The sequence below is a fragment of the Biomphalaria glabrata genome, chromosome 6 (genome assembly GCF_947242115.1).
Source record: "Biomphalaria glabrata chromosome 6, xgBioGlab47.1, whole genome shotgun sequence".
Taxonomy (NCBI): domain Eukaryota; kingdom Metazoa; phylum Mollusca; class Gastropoda; family Planorbidae; genus Biomphalaria; species Biomphalaria glabrata.
The window spans coordinates 39067762-39085139 of NC_074716.1; the positions used below are offsets into that span (position 1 = coordinate 39067762).

The 17378-nt window shown below is 37.2% G+C and overlaps 1 protein-coding gene across 1 annotated transcript in view; it reads left to right on the top strand.

Moving 5' to 3' along the window:
- The first annotated feature begins 391 nt into the window (after positions 1 to 391).
- Positions 392 to 17378, top strand: part of LOC106056462 (uncharacterized) — a 96427-nt gene continuing 79440 nt past the window's right edge. Inside the window, exon 1 of the mRNA XM_056032777.1 lies at positions 392 to 1167. The gene's annotated coding sequence lies outside the window, so the exon portion shown is untranslated. The remainder of the gene's footprint in view (positions 1168 to 17378) is intronic.

Sequence of the window (17378 nt, forward strand, 5' to 3'; positions counted from 1 at the left end):
TGTTTTTCTCTCTAATACGCGAGACAGGCAGTGATAGCATTACTTGCACTGCATCATCAGTGATATCAAAAACTACAACTACACCAACTAGATCTAGATTTCTAGATCAATCTAATTTCTGGTTGCACCAATCTCCGAAGATGGATTATTGCTCACACATCATTGGTGGACAGTGATCGTGATGCATGATTATTAAAAAACGCTGCACAATGCACTCAGACACCCTGCCACTCATAAATGAATACTACAACTTCTTATTTTAATAACAGCTGACATTTGCACCGAGTTGAGAAACACTGTACTAGATCTAGATCTATTTTCTAGACCTCGTGAACTGAGAACTGGCTTCACAATCAAAACACTGGCTCGCTGAAGGCGAGGGTCCATCTCGACGAAACTGTCAACAAAAGCATTTGTTGTTGCTTTTTTTTTTCCTTTGGAGAGTACTGAGCGTGTTTTTCTGTCATTAATGTTTTGTTCTGTCCATTATCTCTAAGTCTAAGATAAGAAATTAAATCAATGTTAAGACTTAAGTTAATAAGTCTGACTTAGCAACGGCGCATTTGTTTTTATCTTTATTATATTGATCGTTTATTTTGTAGTGACAATATAAAATGTGGAACAACTAAAGCTGCGGTTCAAATCTGTTAGCTCCGTTTTAGCATGTGTGTAGAACTAGATCTAGGTCGTCATGTTCCGGTTACTTCTTTAAAACAGTACACGCTATAACCTGTGTAACAGAAAAACGCGTGTTCGACCCTGCTCATGTTTTGAATCTGTTTGTAGCTTGCCAGTGTTTCTATTGTTCCAAAATTGCTTCAGTGATCTGAGTCTTCATTTTTATTTCATTTTATGACATTGGATCTATATAGATCTAGATCTATATATTTCTAGATCTATCTAGAATTTAAGACAATATTTAGATTCTACGTCGTTGGCTATTATTAATTATTTAGTGTCTTTTTGAATTAGAGTCTAAGTGAGAGTAAGTCTAGATCTAGTTGGGAAGCTGAGGACTTGGAGACTATTCGCCGAATTCGGATATACACAACTCACATCACAACAGACTCAGAGACTACACACTCAGATAATAGTGCTAGATCAATCATTGCGCTCCGAAAGGCACACTTGTATGAGCACAAATATTTGGAAATTTTAATTATCTTGGTAAGTAGATCCTCTTGATGAGTAGATCTTGAATCTAGATTAGATCCAACTTGAACTAGCGCTAGAAATCTAGATTCTAATTCTATTTGACAAGTCAGACGTCTAGATTTTAGATCTATGTCTTTGGCTATGTCCTATGTCTATTTACTATTATTTAGAGCAGATCTAGTATAGTAATTAAAGTATTTTAGTTAGATCTAGATCTAGACTGTATATGTATATATAGAATAGTTTAGATGCGCCAAAACAAAAGATCTTAGACTTCACTTAGTCTTAGATCCAGAATTCTAGAATAGATCTTATATAATAGACCTAGAATCTAGATCTATATAGATTTTGATCTAGATCATGATTGATTAAATTATTAATTTATTTCAACAATAGTCTACAAAAAAATTGACTACATTCAGTAACATTCTTAGATTCTACATGGACATGGTTGTACTCTTGATCTAGAATCTAGACCTTTAGAGATGCATCTTTTGTGCATCTATATTGTTACTGTACAGTAGTTAACACTGAGGTTGTCAATTGTAGTCAAACTGAATTTCCATTGATTGGATCAATAAACTTATCTTATCTTATATAGACATATAATAGATCTAGATAAGATCTAAGTTGATCTAGATTTAGATGTAGACTACCATCAAATTTTCTTTTCTTATCTTACAAAATACAGACTACAGACATTACTTCAAAAAAGACTTTAGAAATGATTATTTAGATATCTATATATATATGTTAGGTTAATTAGATCTTATCTAGTGTTACAAAAACAGACACAAAACTTTGTTCCCCCGGCAATAAAATCATTGAAAAGAATTGATCTATCTGAGGTAAGCATACAATGTTTGACCAAAACAAATGTGAACGTAGATTTTGTTTCTAGATCTAGGTCTATAGTTATAGGCCTAATGTATTTTTTTAATGCACACATTTTAAGACCAATTTCCTCGTGGATAATAAAGATTATTATTATAATTGACAACCAGGTATCTAAATATAGATTTTAAATCTTACTGATCAGGATCTAGATCTAATCTGACATGTTAATTAACAAGCAAACAACGTGTTTTGGTGACTATCATCGGGTTTATTAACCAAACCAAAGTAAATGTAGTTATAATAGCAAACACACAGAGTAAAACAACCATGGTATTCACACAGGGTGTAGTGGGTGTACCTTGATACTATGAGCTTCTGTTGGCTTACTTTTGGACTAGATCTACATAGCATAAATATTTCTGAGATTTGTTAAGACAGATCTATGTGTTTTCCAAACTTCGTACATTCTGAGTATTTAGCGGAACACTTTCCTTTTTTTTTAGAGAGATTAATTCACTTGTGACCTACTAGTTAATTATTCCAGTATTTTTAGCTGTATCTATTCAGGCCTCTCGGAACACAGTTTGGGAAACACTGCGTCTAATTAATTCCAATAAATTAATTACTAGATTATGGTAAATACTGAAAACAAAAGCTTATAGTTCTTCGATGTATGTAATAAATAAACCGTCAATATGTAAAGCTAGATGTAGGGGGTGTAGATAAAAAAAAATGAGTAGGCTACATGCAATTATCATCATCGTATCTCTTACTCTCACCTCCCTATCCCCTTCTCTGGACAAACATTGAACTTACATCCTTGTTCCCCAAACTTTGAGAGCTAATGAGTTGTGAATAAATCAACTTGACCTACTTATTTAGCTGCCCCTACTTTAGGCTAGTTTTTACTCTCAATAGAGTCTGCTGTACCTTTCCAGGTAAAAAAAAAATAAATAAAACACATACACACACACAGCGCGTGCTGAAATCCGTGTTGCTTTCTTATGGCATTCACTTTGACCTTCTAGCTGAGGTCAAACATAAGACGACTTTCTCTGTTAATGTACTGGCACTTGTTCGCGGTACGACAGGCAGGTCTAAGTAACTTGTCATCGGGATGCCTAGCGGTCAACAGAACAGTTCAAGTAAAGGTCATTCTGGTTTAAAAAGTCTTTAACGTGACTGTACAGTTGAATCTGTGGACAATAAATAAAAAGTGGTCTAACCAAGTGTCCAGTGGTTAGCATTATCACATTGCCTTTTTTTTTTTTCGTCTTCCTAAGTTGATGATTATAATATGGTCTGTGTACTATGGGTTATTTACCAAATCCAATTTTAAATATCTAAGCTCAATATTATATATATTTTTTAATCGAATGTTAAAAAATGTTTTATGCTATGAAGTACCCACGTAGGCATACAGGTGCCTCTCAGTATCAATGTCCGAACTGTGTATCCTGTGTCTTCTTTGTGTACTAAGATCTGAATGACATTCCGAATTTTAGGTCACGTAGGCTCTTGTTCCTTGATTCTGTCGTTTATCAGTAGCTGTTGTTGTGTCCGCGGACTCCCTGTCTGCTTTTTGAGGCTTACAATTATAACTTTGTTTTGTTTGATAAGCTCTATTGGAGCGTGAGTCTCACTGCATCTAAAGCAACCGTCTTCTATCTCGTCACTAATCACAGAATTTAAAATTCGAGCCTGTCACTTCTGCTGAGGCACAGCCCGCCAAACCAAGATAGTGGAGCCTTTTGTGCTTTTTAACCTGCTTGTATTGTGTGTATTTCTAGCATACTATTATTTTATTTCTATTTCAACTTGAGCAAGGCAACATTTGAGGCTGGGATGTTATCATTGTGTGAGACCGAGACCATTCGTTATAGAAGGCCTCAACACTGACCTGCAACGTCACAACCTGTGGGCAGTTTAGACCAATAGCTCGTTGCCACGTTGTACAACGTCGTTATATCATGTACACATTAAAATCTAATGTCAGTAATAAATTCATAAAAAGTAGACTTAAGATGAAGCATCAAACTTGCGAACTAAACAGACTAATTAGTCGACGCTGACACTAGCTCGTTTCCTTTCTATATAGATTTTTTACACCCAAACTTCTCGTAGCGGGCGTAGCGGAAATAAAAAAAACAAAAAACGTTTCATTTCTAATGAACTACTTTTACATGTTTATAATGTTAAGTGAATTTCCTGTTTACACTTCTCTTGAGACCTTCACGCGTGCTCCACGTGACGGTTACTTGAATAAATGAAGTGTAGTATAGTCTATAAGCTCTATAAAATGACCTGTCGGTCCGAAAGCATGACCAGTTCACAGAAAGTGTGGCACTGAGAGAGATCGATGCATAGCGTGGGCGCTTTGAAATATGCATAAACACTGGCAGTACATTTTATTACATTCATGTTAAACCTGGCACCGGCGAGATGAAAGTGTGCGGCTTTTAAGTCCTTTCTCATTACCGCATCTAAATGAGATATTCATTCAAGCAGGTATCCTTCGGGACTCATGGGAACTAAAAATATTATTTATTTATTTATCGACCTTTCAGTATCTACTTAGCACTGGTGTACAAAGCTAGCTGAAACTTGGCTTCGACTAAAACATAACCTTATGCTGGGAAATGCTAACCATATGTCGCTTGTGAATGTGTGTGTATGGTCCTGGGATGGGGAAAGATAAAAAAATTGATAAATTTTAATACACAGGGCCTTTTTTTTTTTAACACTACAGATGCCTGTGTCTCTACGCTTAATTTTAATACACAGGGCCTTTTTTTTAACACTACAGATGCCTGTGTCTCTACGCTAAATTTTAATACACAGGGCCTTTTTTTTAACACTACAGATGCCTGTGTCTCTACGCTAAATTTTAATACACAGGGCCTTTTTTTTTAACAGTACAGATGCCTGTGTCTCTACGCTAAATTTTAATACACAGGGCCTTTTTTTTAACAGTACAGATGCCTGTGTCTCTACGCTAAATTTTAATACACAGGGCCTTTTTTTTAACAGTACAGATGCCTGTGTCTCTACGCTAAATTTTAATACACAGGGCCTTTTTTTTAACACTACAGATGCCTGTGTCTCTACGCTAACGCGCTGGGCCTCTTCTGTCGGCTTTTAAAAATTTTTAATCAAGATTCTGAGTTGGTCATGTTAAGTGACAAGTAAAGCCATCATTTGCGAAATAAAACATCAAAAATTGGACGTTCTTGCAATCTAAACACAAAATGTTTCCTGCCTGTAAGTCGCGCAACAATTTTTATTGGTGTGTGAGTGGGGTACATTTGTGCTAGAAGTACTTGTTATTTGTGCTAGAAGTGCTTGTTATTTGTGCTAGAAATACTTGATATTTGTACGACAACGGTGTCATATTGAATGTGTGTTGACAGTTCTATTGACTGTGTCACTTGCAGCCTTTGCTATTTTGTCGTTGCTGTTAGACTGAAAGCGTGATTAAAGAAAGTCAGTTTACCGTTACAAAAAGTATGAATAAAAATTTCGCACTTTATAAAATATATGAATCATCTTTTTAAAATGATTATTGATCTGATCCTGTTTAATGGTGTATTTGGAAACACTCTGACGAAAACCGGTTGGTTGATTTCGCGTGCTGTTGATACAATGTTAATTCTTGGTGTTCGTCCGCATTTATTTTTTTGCCTCCAACATGTCAAAGATGGTCTGGGGGGGATTGTTCGTTTGATTGGCCTCCCAAAAGTTTAACGAATCTTTCATGCATTTTTGTTCTACTTTTGATTGTGAAAAGACCTTGCTTTTTAATGATTTAACTGTATGGAATTTAGCTCTGGTGATATGAAGGGAGAGTCTTGAAGGATTACGGGCACGACATGGCCTAAATTGTGCCGATGTGCCAAAAACTCAAAACTCGAACTCTACTTTTGAATACAACTTCAGCGGCTAGTTATATAATTCAGTTCTTAATCTAGAAATGATACACATTTTGAAGTAGAAATTTGTATCACTGATCGTTGTGATAGGTGATAGGACACCCTTACATAACCTCCGACCGTTGGAAACAGGCAGACTTCACATCGTCTGACACACAGAATACTAGCTATTGAAGGAAAATTATTATTATGACGTGGCTTTGTATTGTATTTGACGTTATTTTCTGTTTAGTGATCACATTTCCCGTCTAGACATCACTCGACCACTCCCCTCCCTCCTCTCTAGTGCAGTGTTTTATGTTCTCCGATTCGAAGTTTTTTTGTAAAGCTAAAAGACACTGACACAACTAAGACTCGGAGTCTGCTTGGGGACGAAGAGTCTCTGGGACTTGTACAGTTTTTAATAATCAATGAAACAATGTTTTCGCTCATTGTAAAGTGTTGTAAAAGTTGTCTCTACTTTACAATTTACAAGACACGCACTGCGGGATAGTATGTCCTTATGTAGACCTCCGCTGATACTAACATACAATAACAGCTGAATATAATACATCTCTAAAATTGAAGACAATTGATATAAAGATTAATCAGCGTACATATATAGGGCGTACATATTCAACTAAGAGTTACATTTCTTTTATAAAAGGGACACAAACATCTCAATAAGAAATAGCAACATTAAAGTCTTCCAAATAATAAAGAAACAACTGAGTTTATTTTAATGGAGTATAGGGTTAGGGTAAGTAACCCACTAAATATAAAATGTATTAATTTAGTCCTCAGTTCATAGTGTTTAATACATATAGAAGTTATAACAAATATTATACCAACATATTTCTTTTTTCTCAGCTTTTTGACCTCAGGTTTATACAGTGTAGCGATATATGCATAGAAATAAATAGTCCTATCTTTTACCTAGCAGAGCAATGTCATGTCAAGCTGAAAATTCCCATTTGTTGACCTCAGTTTTCTAGAGAGATTGACAGAAGTAGATTGTGTTTCTTAACGAAATATCTTATCAAGCCAGGGTCATCCCTGGTGTAGCACGTGATTTAACAATTTAAAGACTCTGAGATGGAGACAACGTGGGGCCGTTGACTTTGTCTTGTTCATGGAGGTGCGAGTGTGTTTTTTTTAGAAATGCACTTCTCTTTGAGACCTCTCGGTATGCTTGTCAAGGGGAGGAGGCATTCTTCGAAAGCTCAACGGATTCTGTTATCAACTGTTTACGAGTGTGTCCTATAGACAGCACGATGGCCAACCGCTTGACTTTGTCTAAGTAATGTCACGTTCCCAATACTGTTGGATGGACGCTCTAAATCTTAAACGTAAAATCCTTGCATCTTTCCAAGATGTGAATTCAGATTCCTAAACAAGCTGGGAAGTCGAGCGCTCTAAAACTCTGCCGACACAAATGTAAAATGATTTTGATGAATGTTCATTGTTTTTTTTTTTTTTTTTTTTAAAGCCCTGACGCTAGCTCCCTAATACAATATGTAGTCCTAGTCAGGAAATAAAATTTGTCATTTTCCTGAATGTTGTAATATCATTGTCTACGACTCCTATGGCGTGTTTATCAACTCAATGTCTGTCTGTGTTTGTATATCGTCTGTCTGTCTGGTAAAACGTTGACAACGTTGTATCTCCCAGACCCATTCTCGGATCAAGTTAAAACTTCGCAATTCATAGGCATAGACAAGACATGAATCAATAAAAAAGTTACCTATTATTAATTTAATTACTGGTATTAATTATTTTATTTGATACCAAAAACGGAAACTGATTACTCAGTATTCACATGTATGGCTAAATTTGTTGAGTTTAGTCCCCTTAAATTATTGTTAACGCTATTTCCCCTTCGCGCATTCTCCGATTTGGTTGATAAATAAACACTTTTTTTTTTTTTACCTATAAACAAATTTTTTAAAATACCCTATTAGTCAATTAATTATTTTGTTTGATATCGAATAAGGGAAATATCGTGTACATTATTGATAGATATAGTTTTAAGGGCGGAATTCCCCCCTGTTGATGGAATGAAACGTCCCCTCTCATGAGCTCACCTTATATTGTATGTTGTCCCCTATATGTGGTATCAAGATCTGTGCCCATACATACGGATACTGTCTTATTACCTTATAATGTACAGACGTTACTTAAGAAAAGATGATTACGTCCTACGTGTCATGCATGTAGCCATTCATGTTAACCAATGACTTAGATTCTGCCAAGTCATTGGTTATCCTGGCTAGCTCAGACAACCCATTCCATGCTCAAATAGCAATTGAAAAGAAGGAGCATTTGTCCAAATTTGTCCTAGCATAAGGAACCAGAAATGTGCCTTTATCTGTCTGAGAGCCAAGATGGCTGATTAAAGACGCTATCTGTTTGCGTTATGAAAGTGTTGTCCGTTCATTTCAAGTATTTTAACACTCCTCTTTAGATAAGCTTTGTTGTTGTTTTTTTAAAGTATTTTGTATTAAGTCTTTCAAACTGAAATGCATCGCTAACCTAATTACACGTTTATTTCGGTGAACAAGTTCGACTTGTCTATTGCTGTCAGTAAAATGTGACCGAATCCCGATAACGTCCTAGAACAAGTTTATTTTGGTAATTTGTTTATTGTTTACAAAGTAGCTGTAATGTACTTTTCTATATTGTGATTGTTGATGCATTTCAACAAGAAAATCAGTTATCTCCCAACAAATGTGTGTGTGTGTGTGTGTCAGTTTTATCAATGAAAATAAAATCTTCTTCTTATGATGACGCAAATATGTGATGCACAGTCACACGCTTTGATTGCTTTTAAAACAATGTTGTTTTTTTTCTAACCGTACACCTTTGGCAGTAAACAACTTGTGTAGCGTATTGGATCTAGATGTGTAGAACTATAGGATGTAGGTCTAAACTCAGACTCCTGGCAAACAACGGCTCTTGTGTGCGTCAGATACAACGAAGTCACGTATAAGAACTCTTCTGATTCGAAGACAATGCCTTACTTTAAGTGTTGACGACTCTGTGTACATTTCTTGTGTATCAGCTTGCTGTGCTATTTTGTTGAGTCCTTTGCAAACACCACATGGCTATAGTCAAACTCTTTTTGCCGAACCCTCATTGTTTACAAAAATTCTTCTTGCATACCTATTATAATAATTGTCAGCCAACTCGCTCACCTGCTGGTACTCAGCCTCGGTTAAAGTTGGCTGGAAATTATTTTTAGAGCAAAACGTTTTCTATTTATCTTAAAAACACAATTCAACTTTGCATGTCTATGAATACCTCTGTTGTTGTTTTTATCACTGGTATTGCATACCTCTACCAATTTAGAGAAACCATTTCTAGTTTGAGCTGATTATAGACATTTATATTTATCGGAACCCCATACATCCAATCAGCACTACAGATTTGGCCTGCTTCCACTCATCCTTCCATTCAGATCTCTCTTGAGCTTTTCGTCTCTATGAGGCCGAACTCTTAAGTTGTTGTTGCCTCCCCACCAGCAGTCCATCGTATGCATCGTTATTTATAGGATTCAAGAGATCTAAGTTTCTGAATGTTTACTTTGAGTTTTAGAAAAGTTCCAAGTATTTATGTGCACCTGACGTTTGTAAAGAAACAAAGGATAGCTAGTCGTTGTGCTAGTCACATGATAATCTCGTTAAAAAGTTGGTGGACCTAACATAGTTTACTTCGTCTTATCAATTTCAATGTCTCCAATGGAGCCTTTTATAAAAACTCTGTTCTGGTCGGTAGTGGTTAATATATGTAACACATGTATCCTTTTTTCTTGCTATTTGATAGACGACTAGCTGATCTGTGGGGATAGAGCTCTGGATGCTCGACTCGGGGGTTTGGTTCTACTCGCTCACGTTGTTTAAAGTGATGGTGACAATACTGCAAAACATACAAGTACCAAGAATTGCTTTCGCAATTCCAATACTCGGAAACAAAAAATGTCCCATGCTCAAAACGGCATTTAATGTTCAACGCATTGTCATTGTCAGTTTAGCCCACATGTGCTCGACATTACGCGACAATATGCTCGTATAAGGCATCATGTACACACTAGTAATTTGTTTGACTTCTTAGGCTCGTGTAAGTCTTACCAATTATGAGGACATTGACACAGATCGAAATTCAATTGCTATTGATAGTGAGCACACAAGTTCTTGTATTGCTGGAGAAAGGAATTCCAACCATCAGTAGCAGAGTGTCAGGGCTGTGAGGGACAGAAGATTCAATCGTTGCCCTCACGACCATGGCTTCAAAGATCGACACACTATTTTTTTCTAGAGCAATCTCCCTCAGTCTGGGTCACGTGAGCAATGTTTCTCAATCTGGGGATTAAGTAACCCCCTGTAGTACTAACAGAGCGGTATTAAAAAAAAAAAAAGAAATGAGAGTATTCTAAAGATTTAGTGGCTCACATTTCTAATAATTAGTTTGTGAATATATATATATAGTGGATATTCAAAAGAGGTGTGTGTGTTACGAAATATTGATGACCCAAAATATTCTTGTCTATGGATAATTAGGAAGTCAAAGTAACATTGTTATAGAAAACAACTTCTCCATTGAAGTCCTTTTAATGAGTCTGGTGGTGATAGACTGTTTTCACCGCACGATATCAAATTTAGCTCATGCATATCTTATTTTACAACTACCGTAGACTCTTGTACTAATTTAAACAACATTCTTTTGATTTCCCGGTATTAGAATACTTTGAGAACCACTGATCTTATGCACGTGAAGTCAGGTATCTAGAACTTTCACGTCTGCTCTTGAGATACGTTCTCAGCGATGATGAAACTGGGAAGACAACCCAGATGTTTTTATCAAACGTTTCTCTCTCATGTCTAGAAAGGTAAAACTAAACAATGGCGGATAGAGATAAAAATAGAACGTACACGTCATGACTTGGGAAAATTCCTCACAGTACAAGCAGGAGAAACAGCAACAAGTTACTCTTCCACGACTTGTTGCGTGTGCTGTGATAGAGCAATGTGATCTGTAAGCTAGTCTCAGCTTTTGATCTCTGCTTGGAGTTTTCATGTTTTGAATCAATATGTTTTACAAACAGCTTGTTTTGCTTTAGTCACGATCTGTTCTAATTATGTCATCAAATAGACAGGGATGTTTCTCTCGTGAAGAAACATAAATACAGTAGAAACAGTGTTTGAGGACGCTTATTTTTTATAAACTTGTGTTTGAGATTAAAGAAAAACATTTTGTTGAGAAACCACCATCTGATTAAACTAAAAAGAGGGAAAAGGGCCGGGATTGGTAAAGACAAAGACTCTACTCTCTTCTCGGATTGACATTTTGGGTATCTCGACATTCATGTAGCAATCAATGCGTGGGCTTGTACATGAAGAAACATCATCCCCCCGCCCCCCCCCTCCACCCCATATTGTCATTGGATCCATTACTAGAAACAGAGAATGGTTCTGATTTCAATCTTTGAATTAAGCTTTCCTTGTAATGCGCTGGTACATTTAGAAAACATATAGTCATATATAGGCGAAATCTTATTTGAAAACAAATTTAGTTTCGTATCTTTTTTTTTTCTTTAATCGCTTATCGCCCAAGTTATGATTTGTGTTATTCTGTTGTTTTACAAAAGTAAAAAGTTGTGTTTACCTTCTAAATCACAGACATTTCTTCACATACAAGATTTCGTTGTAGTTTGATGTTTAGGAAGAAGGAAAATTATAAGGACAAAGTATTAGCATTAGTACAACAAAACTTAGTCTTGTTTTAATCCAAGTCTTAGTTTAATTATGAAAAATAACTTCTGCTACAAATAAAGATAGGATAATTTGATTGGTCCAACAAATGGAAATTCTGTTAGACTACAATTGTCCAGCTCAGCATTACTACTATATATGTCTCGGAAGACAATGGATGCTCCCAGATATTACTACTATATATGGCTCCTTCTGTCTCGCAAGACAATGGATGCTCCCAGATATTACTACTATATATGGCTCCTTCTGTCTCGGAAGACAATGGATGCTCCCAGATATTACTACTATATATGGCTCCTTCTGTCTTGGAAGACAATGGATGCTCCCAGATATTACTACTATATATGGCTCCTTCTAGCCTTAACGGACAGGAGCTGACCACTTCGTCCAGATTGGATGTAAGTGTGGTTTAATGGGTGCACATTGTAAGAATATACATCGAATTTCTTTTTTTTTTTTTTTGGCTTTGAATGAAGTGGTACAGAACATACAGATGAAACAGCTATATATATATATACACATTAATACTTTTCCCAGAATCACTCATTTTGGACACAATCTTTTTTTGTTGAAACTTACTTATCCTTTGCTTTACTTTCTAATAAACATGTTGTTTTTTTTATTTTAAATAGTGTATCAATTTTACTTATGTGTGTATGGACTAATGAAATGCCAGTTAGGATCAGCAAAGAAAGACGCAACAAGCACGTGACGTAGTATACGTTCCGTAACACATTTTAAGTATATTAGTAAAGTATGAAAGTAGCCATGTCGACCTTGCGATCTATATCGCCGATGATATATAGAACATCTGGTTCTATCATTCTATGGCAGACGGTTAACTGGGTTGTCATATGGTCAGCACAACTACCACGCGCCTTCACTTTTTCCAACTAATGTCAGGTATCCATTAGAGTTGGGTAAACTCAGGGGTGTCTTGAAAATTCTCTATTCAAAAACACTGTCTTCACCGGGATTCGCACCCGACACCCCGCTTCACCACTCAGTCATCACGCCCCATACAGTATATACCTCTGTGTTTTTGTTTTGTTTGTTCGATTGTTTTACTTACTGATAAGTCGCGTGCTTAAAGTGGTACTGGTATCACGTCTAGACTTAATGTTTTAAGTTTAATCTTGAGTCGGCTTCCAGCAGTCTGGTCACCATGCACTGAGAAACACCAGTCCTCGTGTTGACTTTGTCTTCCCCTTAGCGGCATTATCTTGATTTGATCAGTTCCTCTTTGGTTGAGAGATAGCGCTCGGGTCGATTCTCCGATTAATCCCTGATGTGTTAGGGCAGCCACGTGTGATTCACTCCCCCCCCCTTCCCTCCCCGTATCCGTGCTCTCGTTTCATGGTTGTGCTTGTTGTAGTCTGTAAAAAGTCGACCTAAATAGTTGTGAGCATCAGTACATTTTACTAAGTGAACTTTTGTTTTGAAGCCAATGTTTCCCCGTAGGATGAAACTTAAGATCAGCGTGTATCATGCTGGATCTTAAAGCTATTAACATGCAAACAAAGATGCATATTGCTGTTTACAATTATACGTGTACAAGTACATATTGTAGGTTACAGCTAGGACTAGGTAGCCTCACGAGATACTGCACTTGTACATAAAGCTTTGGACTCGGTGAGAGGAAATAAATGTACACTCGCTGCTGCACGTTTCAAACCTAAGTATTGAATACAAATGAAATGCCACAATTAAGTCACTTTACGTGACTATATTCATTTATTTATTTACAATTTAATTACGCTTTCATTTTCTGCCCTTGGAGACCCGGATGCGGTAACTTTTTGAGCACAGTCCTCTAACAATAAGATAATTCTTCAACATTGAATCCACGATACTCTTGAGATGTAAATATACATGCTGGTTTAAGATTTTGACCGTAACAGTTTTTAGCTTGATATACCAGGTCACCCCCCCCCCATACGTCTAAAGTATATTGAGCAGGCCGACTTAATTTGTTGATCTTGTCTAAGGCTTACGAATATTTTTTTTTATCATGAAAACGACCACACACATAGATTCTGCTGCTGTGGACTCCGTTGCTATGGAGCACCTAGTAAAATTGGATGCACTTCATTGAGTGGACTCTACTGCTGTGGATCACCTAGTAAAATTGGGTGCACTTCATTGAGTGGACTCCGCTGCTATGGAGCACCTAGTAAAATTGGGTGCACTTCATTGAGTGGACTCTACTGCTGTGGATCACCTAGTAAAATTGGGTGCACTTCATTGAGTGGACTCCGCTGCTATGGAGCACCTAGTAAAATTGGGTGCACTTCATTAAGTGGACTCTGCTGCTGTGGAACACCTAGTAAAATTGGGTGCACTTCATTGAGTGGACTCCGCTGCTATGGAGCACCTAGTAAAATTGGGTGCACTTCATTGAGTGGACTCCGCTGCTATGGAACACCTAGTAAAATTGGGTGCACTTCATTGAGTGGACTCCGCTGCTATGGAGCACCTAGTAAAATTAGGTGCACTTCGTTGAATCTTGAGTGAACTTTAGTCTTCATCAGCACCCAAACCTAGCTGGACATATTTTGCCACATCCAGCTCAGACATAACTGTTGTCCGTCTAACGTCGATTTAGGCTCTCTTTTCGACGTCTACGTCTGTCAGTCTCGAATTTGATGATAATTTGATATAGCACAGGCCTCATCACAGGGACAAACAACTATGTGAATATGAATATATTCAAGTCTCATAATAAAGGGAATGTGAACGAGAGTTTTGAATTCACTTTTTTTTAGTCCATAAGTCTCCAATATGGACCTAAGTAAAGGGGGTAGGTCTCTAAGCTGGCCACAACTCCCTATGAGCCTCACAGCCCACTTTGTTTAGTAACTTTGTATGGTAAAGGTGAGTTTGGGATGGGTGGTAAGTAGGCTCGTCGAAAAGAATGTCTCGAACAAGTTTTGGTTCGTGATATATTTGTATGATTCTGTGTTTTTAAGGCACGCATACACTCACGCAAGTGACTGACAGCCACACACAAGAGTTAACAAGAAACACGCGTACTGGGTGGCAGAAACAAAACTAAAGTGCGCGAGTCATGGCACGTGTTGTAGCGTCATTCTGACCTTGTGTGTTTCATCAACTCCGTTAGATAAGCGCAGTCCTCCACAACAACACACCAGGTAGGAGAGAATAGTCATGGCCTCATATTCATGGGGGACTAAAGAACAGAACAGTAGTCCAGGGATGGCGGAGCCGTCATGTGACCGAATGTATTTTGGATTAGATTATAAAGGTTAAACTTAATTCGTGCATTGTTTCAGTGCTAAGAGTTAGACCAGTGTTTCTCAAACTTTTTTGTCTGGCGGCACAGTAAAAAAAACTACAAAAAATTCTCGGCACACCACGAAGAGCAATAGTTATTTTATAATAAAAAGGAAAAAACGTATTTTACCTGTTTTGAAGTATTACATTTAATGTGAAGGGTTTGCCTGTTGTTTTTTTTTAGAGCAAATGCGATCTAATCGAGGCTCCAGAGTCGACAAAAAACTCGCATTTCATCGTCTATTGTAAGAAGTCTCTCTCTTTTCTTAGATTTGATTTCAGTCAATGCTGAAAATCCAAACTCACAAAACTATAAAGATGTAAATGGAATAATTATTTTGATTGCTTTTAAACTGATTGCAGGATATAACTTATTGATTGAAATCCAAAACACATCCAGGCTTTTCTCGGCAAAACTTGACTTTAGAACTGCATCGTTTTTTAAATCAATGAGCTGCTCTGCTTCTTCAGTTGTCAGATTTGTAGCTTCATTGTTTTCAAATGGATAACTGACCCATCCGTATTCATTACTTCCAACTGTTGGAAAGTAATGCTGCAATGCTGACTGCAAGTGGGTCAAAGTGTCCAGAATTTCGGGGGTGATTTCTTTATTTGAAGCACATTCATAGTAAGTAGGAAAGCAGTCGAAGACTCCTTTCGAGATCTTACTTTGCCACAAAGACAATTTTTCACCAAATGACTTCAGTTTTGAGGATGCAGTGATGATGGTTTCCGATGGTCCTTCAAGACTTAAATTCAATGAATTTAATTTGTCGAATAAATCAGAGAGAAATGTCACCTTAACCCACCAGATCTCGTCATGAATAGAAAATCTCCAAAGTTTTTTTTTTCAGCCTCCAAGAATGAAATTAGCTCAGCCTTGAGTAGGACGACTTGCTTTAACACATTTCCCCTGGAGAGACAACAAACGTTGGTGTGATACAGAAGACATTTGTAGTCTGAATCCATTGCTTCACAAAGCTCTGAGAAAAGTCGGGGTGCAAGCGGTCGAGATTTGATGAAGTTTACAACTTCAATCACTTGATCCAGAGCAAACATCAAATAAAGATTTGAAGGCAAGAGCTTCTCTGTGGATCATGCAGTGAACAACTAATACATTTGGATTTTCTTGACGCACAAGAGTGACGAATCCCTTTCCATGCATGGAAGGACAGCCATCGGTGCAAACGCTGACACAGTTTTTCCACTGTAGTTTGAAGAGCAAAATTCTGCGCGAGATAGTATCATTTGACAAAGGAACTTTTTTAACTTTTTCGGTGGCATCCAAGGATAGTTTCAACAACTATTGCTAAAGCTGGTGCAATGACTGATTCAGCCTCTGTGTGTGCTTTCTTGCGTTTTGCTAATAATTGAGCAACTTTATAACTTGCAATCAATCCCTTTTCTGTTAGCTTTAGGTACTTCGTAAGTTGCTTAGCTTGTTTATTTTGTTGAGCCTTGATGTTTTCAAAGTATTTCTTCGGTTGCGCTTTTACAGCTGGATATTTTGTTTCCAAGTGTCTCTTCAATTGGCTTGGAACAAGCGCCTCATTCGACAAAGTTGCATTGCAGATCAGACAGAATGGCAATGTAGAATCTTCAGGTCCAGAAGATATGAAATCATATCCGATGAAATCTTCTTTGTACCTTCATTTGGTTCCTTGCTTTTCATTTAACGCTTTCGCAGTTTCATTCTCGCTAACGTATTTCTCCATGGATAACAATGAATAAGGCTTATTGATAATTTGTTATTATTAGCATACACCTAAAAAATTTACATGAAACGCATTACTTATTATTATCGTTACCAATTCAAGAACTGCTGTGCGTTTGCTTAGGCAGCCTACATTTAAGTCATTATAATAATATATGTATAGTTAAAAAATTCCATAACCTGAATAAATAACTGCCCTTTCCGTCATAATGGAGCGATCCACTACGACTACTGGTCGTTTCAAGTGGGGATGTCATCGCAACGTAAAATAAAAATTTACTAGTAGGCAGACCTGTGTAACGCCTGCACTTGTGGCGTTCTGAAAACTCACGCGGCACACCTGCAAATCTTCGGCGGCACACTAGTGTGCCGCGGCACACAGTTGAGAAACACTGAGTTAGACAGTAGACCGAGCATGGGTGTTGGATTGGAATATCTGGAAGTAAAACCTATATTGCAATACTATTTGATTTAGTTCTGTGATTATATCGGGTCCATCAAACTTAAAATCAACAACACATTATAAAAAAAAAGTGGTTGTCTATTGCGGCGGTCATTGCACCGACATAGTCCTAGTCCTTTACCCTACATACACAAACGAACCAAAGGGCCATTAAGACAACTTTTGAAAATGACTCGAAATGCAATATGTCTTTCTGTAGGGGTGTAAGGGGGTAAAAAAAAAAGGGGGGGGGGGTCTAG